General features: G+C 44.2%; 1 pseudogene; it reads right to left on the reverse strand.

Annotated features, from left to right (window-relative positions):
• Nucleotides 1–2,266: 2,266 nt before the first annotated feature.
• Nucleotides 2,267–4,213, reverse strand: LOC103346720 (la-related protein 4B pseudogene; annotated as a pseudogene).
• Between the last annotated feature and the right edge of the window lie 3,472 nt (nt 4,214–7,685).

Here is a 7,685-nt window from a genome sequence, read left to right on the forward strand (position 1 = left end):
TGTTTAAGATCCTTAAGGTATATTACAAAAACTGCTAGTTCTTGTACTGTGGTATGCTTACTCGGTAAAACTAGCAACAAAATATCCACACAGTAACTGAGTAATTCTGATCCACTCATGCCAACCCGGGGTGTCTCCATGAACTCTAAGCTGTGGGGAGCAACTCGGACTAGACTAAGTTACTGGAATTAAGACTTATTCTATGCATCTGCTCTCCCACAATATGGCGCTGGGAGAGGAGTAAACAGCTTCTACACAGCTGCCTCCAGTTTGACCAATAACCTGCAGGAGCTGATCCTGCTCCTGATTGTAGGAGAGCAGCGTGCTCTGCGTGTGGGTAGCAGAGTTGGGATTGGTGGAGGAGGACTATAAAGGAGGAGAGAGACAACATGCACCAAGAACATCTAAGGGGAACATCCGGATAACATCTGAGCAGCCCCCGAGAGAGCTGGCCGGCGGTGTGCCACTTCCCCGCAGAAGTGGGGAAAGTGGCAGGGGGAACCACCCTTCCATGGAGGTGGAAGGATCAGCAGACAACCTGGGAAGAACCAGCAGCAAACCCGGGAAGGGCCGAGCAGACAAAAGAACAGCGCAGGGTCCTGTGTCATTCCTCCGCGAATGGGGGAGTGACACTAAGCTGTCTTATACAAAAGTTAAGGCAAATTCATTTTCAAGTTTAAATGCAATTCAAGCCTTTAAATATTGGATGGAAATAATTTTTTTAAAAAAACCTCAATCTTGTTAAATAACATTTCATGGAATAAACTGTATGGTTACATGTAGCAGGAAATATTTTAATGTCTGTTGCTTAGAATAATTAAAGAAAAATGATGGGGGCCAGCACCGTGGCTCACTTGGTTAATCCTCCACCTGCAGCAATGGCACCCCATATGGGTACCGGGTTCTAGTCCCGGTTGCTCCTCTTCCAGTCCTGCTCTCTGCTGTGGCCCAGGAAGGCAGTGGAGGATGACCCAGGTGCTTGGGCGCCTGCACCTGCATGGGAGACCAGGAGGAAGCACCTGGCTCCTGGCTTCAGATCAGCATAGCTCTGGTCATGGTGGCCATTTGGTGGGTGAACCAATGGGAGGAAGATATTTCTCTCTGTCTCTCTCTCACTGTATACCTCTATCTGTCAAATAAATAAAAGAGAATACTTTTAGGCATTTTAAAACAAGATAATTTATATTGTTCTTCAGAAGTGCAACACTTCTAGAAGTGAATCAATGAGACCCTCATCTTGGAGGTAAAAAGAGCAACAATTTTTGTCCTCCACCAGCCAAAGTGGGGAAAACCACAAACACCATTCTCTCACCATTACATAACTTTTAAATCCATGTGCTGATGCAGAGGTTCAGGAAGACATCCCCATGGAGTTAAGATGAGGACCCTTCCCAGAGAGTGCCTGGGGGCAGGGGAACATGGACAGAAATGTGCATGGAACAGGTGCACTAGGCCAAGAGCCAAAGCAGCCAGCTCACAGGGATCAAAACCATTTCATGATACAACATACTGGCAACATGTCAGTGGCCAAAAAAGTATATTTTCATTTAGGTTCTATTCACATGTTTTGAATTGATTTTAGTTAATAGCCACTTGCAATTGAGGGGAGAAGCTGGGTACTTGCTGGCTGGATGTCAAAGCTCTAAGCTTTCAGGTTTCTCTAGGGTGCTCTCTGCAGGTTCTTTCTGCCCACTGGATCCAAAAAGGCCTATATGTACATTTATATGTATTTTTAAATGCTGGACTCACTTGTTAACAGTTTAGATGAAAGCACAGCTCCCATGCCAGTGTGTCAGCGACCTGACACTGCCAACCCCCTTCCAGCTTGAGGCCGAGGTCACCATCTGCTGGAGCATCTGAGATATGCACTTGTAGATCAATATTATTTTGAAAAATAAAGCAGCATAGTTCCCTTAATTTAGAAAAATTTACTATATATAGCTTGCATTCAGAACCACACAGAGGCTTAATAAAAACATGAATCTGTTGAGATAAATGCATTTTCTATCCTGAAAAAAATCAGACTTACACATCACCTGCAGTTAAGCACCAACCAAAAATAAGGTTTATATTAATTAAATCCTGAAAAAGTTTTTTTTTTAGAAGGGGAGAATCTGACTCACAGAAGAAAAAATAACTTGCAGACATTCCATGGGGCTCACAGACACTGCAAGTGCTTAACCAGCGGCTCATTCTCATACTGAGTGGGAAGTGTTTCACTTGTGGCTAATACAGCTCTATGCAACCACTCCCAGACATAGGATTTTCACTGAGGAGACTTGGGGGGAGTGTCCTGTCCTCTGTGAAGACACTTTCCAACAGCTGGGGGTGAGAGCCAGTGCCCAGGCTGCCTTCCCTTGTCTTTGGAGACTCTGGGAGTGGACTTGAGGGCAGGGGCTCCCTCTGTTTCTCCACAGGTGCAGTGAGCTTCTCTTCTTCCTTCCTACAACTGCGGGGGTTTGACTTTTGCTCTTTTGGGGGTTGCAGTGGGGAAGAAGGTGGCTCTTTACACGTTCTCTGACAAATCTCCACGTAACTGGGCTTTCGCAATTCTGTGGCAGCTCCATGCACCTGCACCGATTTACACGCAGTTGTAGTAAGGACAGGGGGAGTCTGTCCACACTGTGGGTTTCCTTCTGCTTTTCTACCACCTTGGGATCCTCAGGTAAATGGGCTGGTGGGGGGGATCATTCATATGTTGCTGATACAGCACAAGAAGCCAGCAGTGAGGGCTCTCTGGGGACCACTACAGGAATAGTGTTCCTACTTGCATCTGCATGGAGGCTCCTTTCCTTTGCTAATCCTATTACCGAGCTAGATGGCCTGTTTTCAGACAAGTCCTGTCATCAAATTGCCTGCAGCTCCAGGTAATGGGGGGAAGTTGGACAGCCCCAGTTCAAAGTTTGTGATGGAGGCTTTGGTCATGTTGGAGACTGAGTTTGGCTGCTTGTAAACTTCTCCTCCCTTTTCTTCCTATAGCCAAAGGAATTTTTCCTGCTTCTGGGAGGATACTGTCTGAGTGAAGTCAGAGGAGAGGCTGCAGGCTTGAAGGTTGGAGACGTGAACCCATGTATAAATCTAGTATTTGGAAATAGAGTTACCAAGGGTGGATCGAAATAGCTACGCATTGTTGACAATGTCTGGGGGCAGTCAGGCTGTGCAGAGGAAACTGTTGTTGGGGACTGTATACTGGAGGTAAATAAATGATGTGTAACACTGCTGTGTATAAAGGTTCGTCGAGACCTAAATCCATTCTTTGGCAAAAATGGGTTTATAGCTATTGCCTTTCTTTTAGCTGCACCTTAATTGGTTTTCCTTGAAAAGTTTTGACTTTTCACAGGTATTTGTAAGCCTGTTGTGCATCAGCTTCTGCTTCAAATGTAATAAATCAATTATCATTATGGGCAAATTCACAGTTAATAAATTTCAGTAAATTATTTCCTTTGAATAGTGCTTCTACTTCTTTCCCAGGGGTAGATTCAGATATTTCTCACAATATTACTATGCAACCATTTTGATTTGGCCTTACTTTTTCTCCCTTCTCACCCACCGGGACTAAAGGTAAAGATCTTAGCACTTCAACAATCGAATCTACACTAGTACTGAGTTTCTTGATATAGTCAAGGGTAGCTACCATTGTAATTAGAGCATACTGCTCACTGTCCATCTGTGAGGTAAGATACACGGCACTAGCAAGAGTCTCCCTAGATAAACAGAATTCCAATTTTTTTAAGTACTTCTTGAGAGTCTTCCTGGCTTTCTGGTTGAGATTCATTTCCTCCTGTTTCACTATTTTCAGGTAGAGATTCGTATTCTGCATGATCCAGAGCCAAAGCGTTCGTGTCTGATTTGACTCAGGTAAATCTGGTAATGCTGCATTCTCATGACTTTTGTCACCATCACCATTGACATCCAATCCCTGCGGGCTGCAGTCTGCACCATGGCCAGCTGTCTCCTCCCATGTAGCACTCAAACCGACAGCTGCACTACTTGCTTCCAAGTGTAACATGAGTCCCCCACACTTTCGCATTAGGGTTTAGCTCTGAAACCTTAGTTGTTGGTACCTGACTCAAAGCTGGGATGGAATTTGAGAAGTGGTTTGAGATACAGGACCATTCATCAGATGAGAGCTGTCCTTGCCCTCTTGGCCTCGCTGTGCCTGCAGTTCAGCCACAACTTTAGCGTCCTCATCAGAAGTCATGGGTTCCACTCGGAGAAGTTTAATGTAAACTTCAGGATGTTGCCCGCGCCACCTGCCCCGCCCGACTGGCCTCCGGCGGGCTCCTTGCAACAGCCCAGGTGCCTGGTGACCCCGCAACATGCAGGGAGAGCCGAGGAGGGAGACTAGGAAGAGGCAGCGCTGCGGGGCCAGGCTGGATGTAGGGAGGAAGGGCCGGCATGGGCCGGTGCAGCGGCAAAAGTAGCTTCTTCCTCTTTGGGACCGAAAATGTCTCAACCTCGAGACTCTGGATCCCCAACATTCCTTCCCTTCACATGAGAACACACCTAAATAAATCCTTAAAAGGTTGAGTGTGAATCAATCTGGCAGAAATTCACTAAGTACCAAGTTGATCGCATCCATCATAGAGCAGATGGGAGACTGAGCAGAGCCCAGCATCGAACCATAGTGCTTCTGATGAGAATACAGGGCCCACATTTTCTCAGAAAGGAACACTGGAGGGGCCCAGCTTGAGGTGGGTCAGAGGCAAAAGTGCTAAAAGTATAATAACTGGGCATTCTCAATGAATGGGACTCACTCATGGTATTTCTGTAAGTTTGAAATAATTTCAAAATTAACTACTCTTAAAATGACCAGATTGTAAGATGACAATATCCACATCATGTTAGTAAAACAGGGACAGCATCAAATACTATAAAGGCTAAACCTTACCCAATTCCTATTAGGCCGAAGTTGTAAAACTTGTCCCCTGCTAAGCATCTACATGTGTGGAGACTGCACAAAAAATAGAATACTATTCACAATACATTTTTTGTGAATATATTTGTGATAATTTGTAAACAGCTTGATCTTTCTATTTTAAAGGTTTTGAAAACCCTGTTGCTCTTTTAAAATAATTATTTTATTTTTGTACTTGAAAAGTAGAGATGGGGTGTATCTCAAATCTGTTGGTTCACTCCCCAACTTTATGCCACAACTGGGGCAGGACCAAGCCCAAACCAGCAACCTGAAACACAATCTGGGTCTCTACAAGGGTGGCATGGACTCAACTCCTTTAACCCTCATCACTGTCTCTCAGAATGCACACCAACATGAAGCTGGAGTCAGAAGCAGAGCTGGGACTTTGCCCAGGCTCTCTGACATGGGATGCAGGCATCCCAAGCAGTGGTCACACCACTATGTCAAATGGCCACTTCTTCATTTTTAATTTAGTTTTTATTTGGGAATCAGAGAGACTGAGAAAGACAAGCAGCAGAAATCACTCATCTGTTGGCTTACTACACAATGCCCACCACAATCAGGACTGAATTAGATGAAAGACAGGAGCCAGGAGCTTCATCCAGGTCTTCCATATGGTTGACAGAAATGCTTGGGCCATTATCCACTGCTATCTCAGACCAACTAGCAAGAATCTAGATTGGAAGAGGAGTTGCCAGGACTCAAAGCTGCACTCCAGTATGAGATGCCAATGTCAGAAGAGCAGCTTGACCTATTGAATCACATGCTAGTCCCTGTATCAATTCAAACCAGTGCACTCACCCTACCCTGTATATATTCAAAGAATGCAAAGCTGGACATCCCCTCCCTTTCCTTATTATAAAAGCCTCAGTCCTGCTCCACCTCAGAAGAACCGTGGTTCACCTTAAACTGAATCTGTCTCCCAATTTGCAATCCTATTCTGCATCTGAAAAACATCTCTCTGATTTTATTTTAATCTCATTTATGACCTTTTGCTTTATATAATCCAGGACTCTCTGGTCTTGTCTCCTTGCCTACTGGCAGATTTGGGAAAATGTTTTATATTATGTATTTTCACTACCTCAGGTGAATACCTGAGGGTTAAAATGTTAGATAAGTGAATGCTACATTTTTTTCCTAAAAAGTCTTTGTTGAATTAGAATCCATATGTCTTAGTACTCATGAAGCAGATGTTCTTCAGAATCACATCCTCTACAGCTTTCCCTCAGATGTCTCAAGCAGGGCCTGAACTTCATTGGTACATCCATAATCATATCCTTGAATGTGACTCCTAAAATATGGACATCCTTGCTCAGCCAAGGCCATCTGTACCAACGTCTAGGAGAGAAGGTCGTAACTGTACCAAGGGGGTGGCTCTATGGACAGAAAATTTAAACCATGGTTGGGATTACCTTCAAGTATTTCCCTGTGCTGGCCTTCCACATGTCTTTCCCACACAATTACTGGGATAGGTACACAATCTGAACAGTCAGTGATTTCAATATATGGGAGTGTCACAGCTATGCTGTGAAATAACCTGTAGATGTCTGAGTAAAGTGGGAAATTATACATGATTATAAATTTTTGAACTTAAGAATACAAAACTATTTCCTTATCAGTTTCAAATGCATCTCTTAACTCATTATGTGGCAGCTAAACATGAATTGATTCTGACATATCAACTATGACCATGAGTGAACTATTCTCTTATATGAATCTTAGGTTACTCCACAAAATGACTGAACACTGGAAGAGCTAAAGTATATGGTGTTGCTTATGTAGCAAATAATAAATGGGATTTATGTCTGTTTGTGTTAAGGTGGAGAGGATGATGAAACAGTGACCAGCACTATTCAGATTGAACAGTCGAAATACAAAACCTGGGGTTCAGCAGGTGCAGCTCTTTCACCTCTATCTCCGTCGTGTTCACTGTCACAAATAAGAAGCAGTTCCGGACAGGCTCAGATTCCTGAATTGCTGCAATATGATGGTCTTAGCCTGATTTCTTTTGTGGTGAGGACTCATTTCTCTCTTCTCTGGGGTTTCCAATCATCAGTTATCATTTTCCTTGTATCTGTTACTATTATTATTTACTTATTTGAGAGGCAGAGTTTTAGACAGAGAGAAGAGAGAGGCAGCTCTTCCATCATCTGGTCCATTACCCAAATGGCCACAATGGCCAGAGCTGGGCCAATCCCAAGCCAGGAGCCAGGATCTCTTCTGGGTTTCCCATGTGAGTGCAGGGGCCCATGCACCTGAGCCATCTTCCACTGCTTTTACAGGCCATTATCATGGAGCTGGATTAGAAGTGAAGCAACCAGGAGACCAACCAGTGCCCATATGAGTACCACAGGAGGAGGATTAGCTTCCTATACCATAGTGCCTGTCCCATCTCCTTGTCTCTTAATCCAGTCTATCTACTAAATGGAAAACAGAATATTTCCAATTTAATGTCATCTCAACAGTCATTAGAAAAATTGTCATTTAACATTATTTTTTATTGTTACATGCATTTTAAATCTACAGCTAGGGGGCCAGCATTATAGCATAGTGGGTAAAGAAACTGCCTGTGACACCATCATCCCTTGTGGGTGCTGGTTCAAGACCTAGCTGCTCCAATTCCAATTCATCTCCCTGCTAGTATGCCCAGAAATACAGTGGAGGATGGTCCATGTGCTTGGGCCCCTGTACCCATGTGAGGGATCTGAAAGAAACTCCTGACTCCTGGTTCCAGCCAGAGCATTGTGGCCATTTGAGGCATGAAACA

This window comes from Oryctolagus cuniculus, unplaced genomic scaffold (assembly GCF_964237555.1).
Source record: "Oryctolagus cuniculus unplaced genomic scaffold, mOryCun1.1 SCAFFOLD_35, whole genome shotgun sequence".
NCBI lineage: Eukaryota > Metazoa > Chordata > Mammalia > Lagomorpha > Leporidae > Oryctolagus > Oryctolagus cuniculus.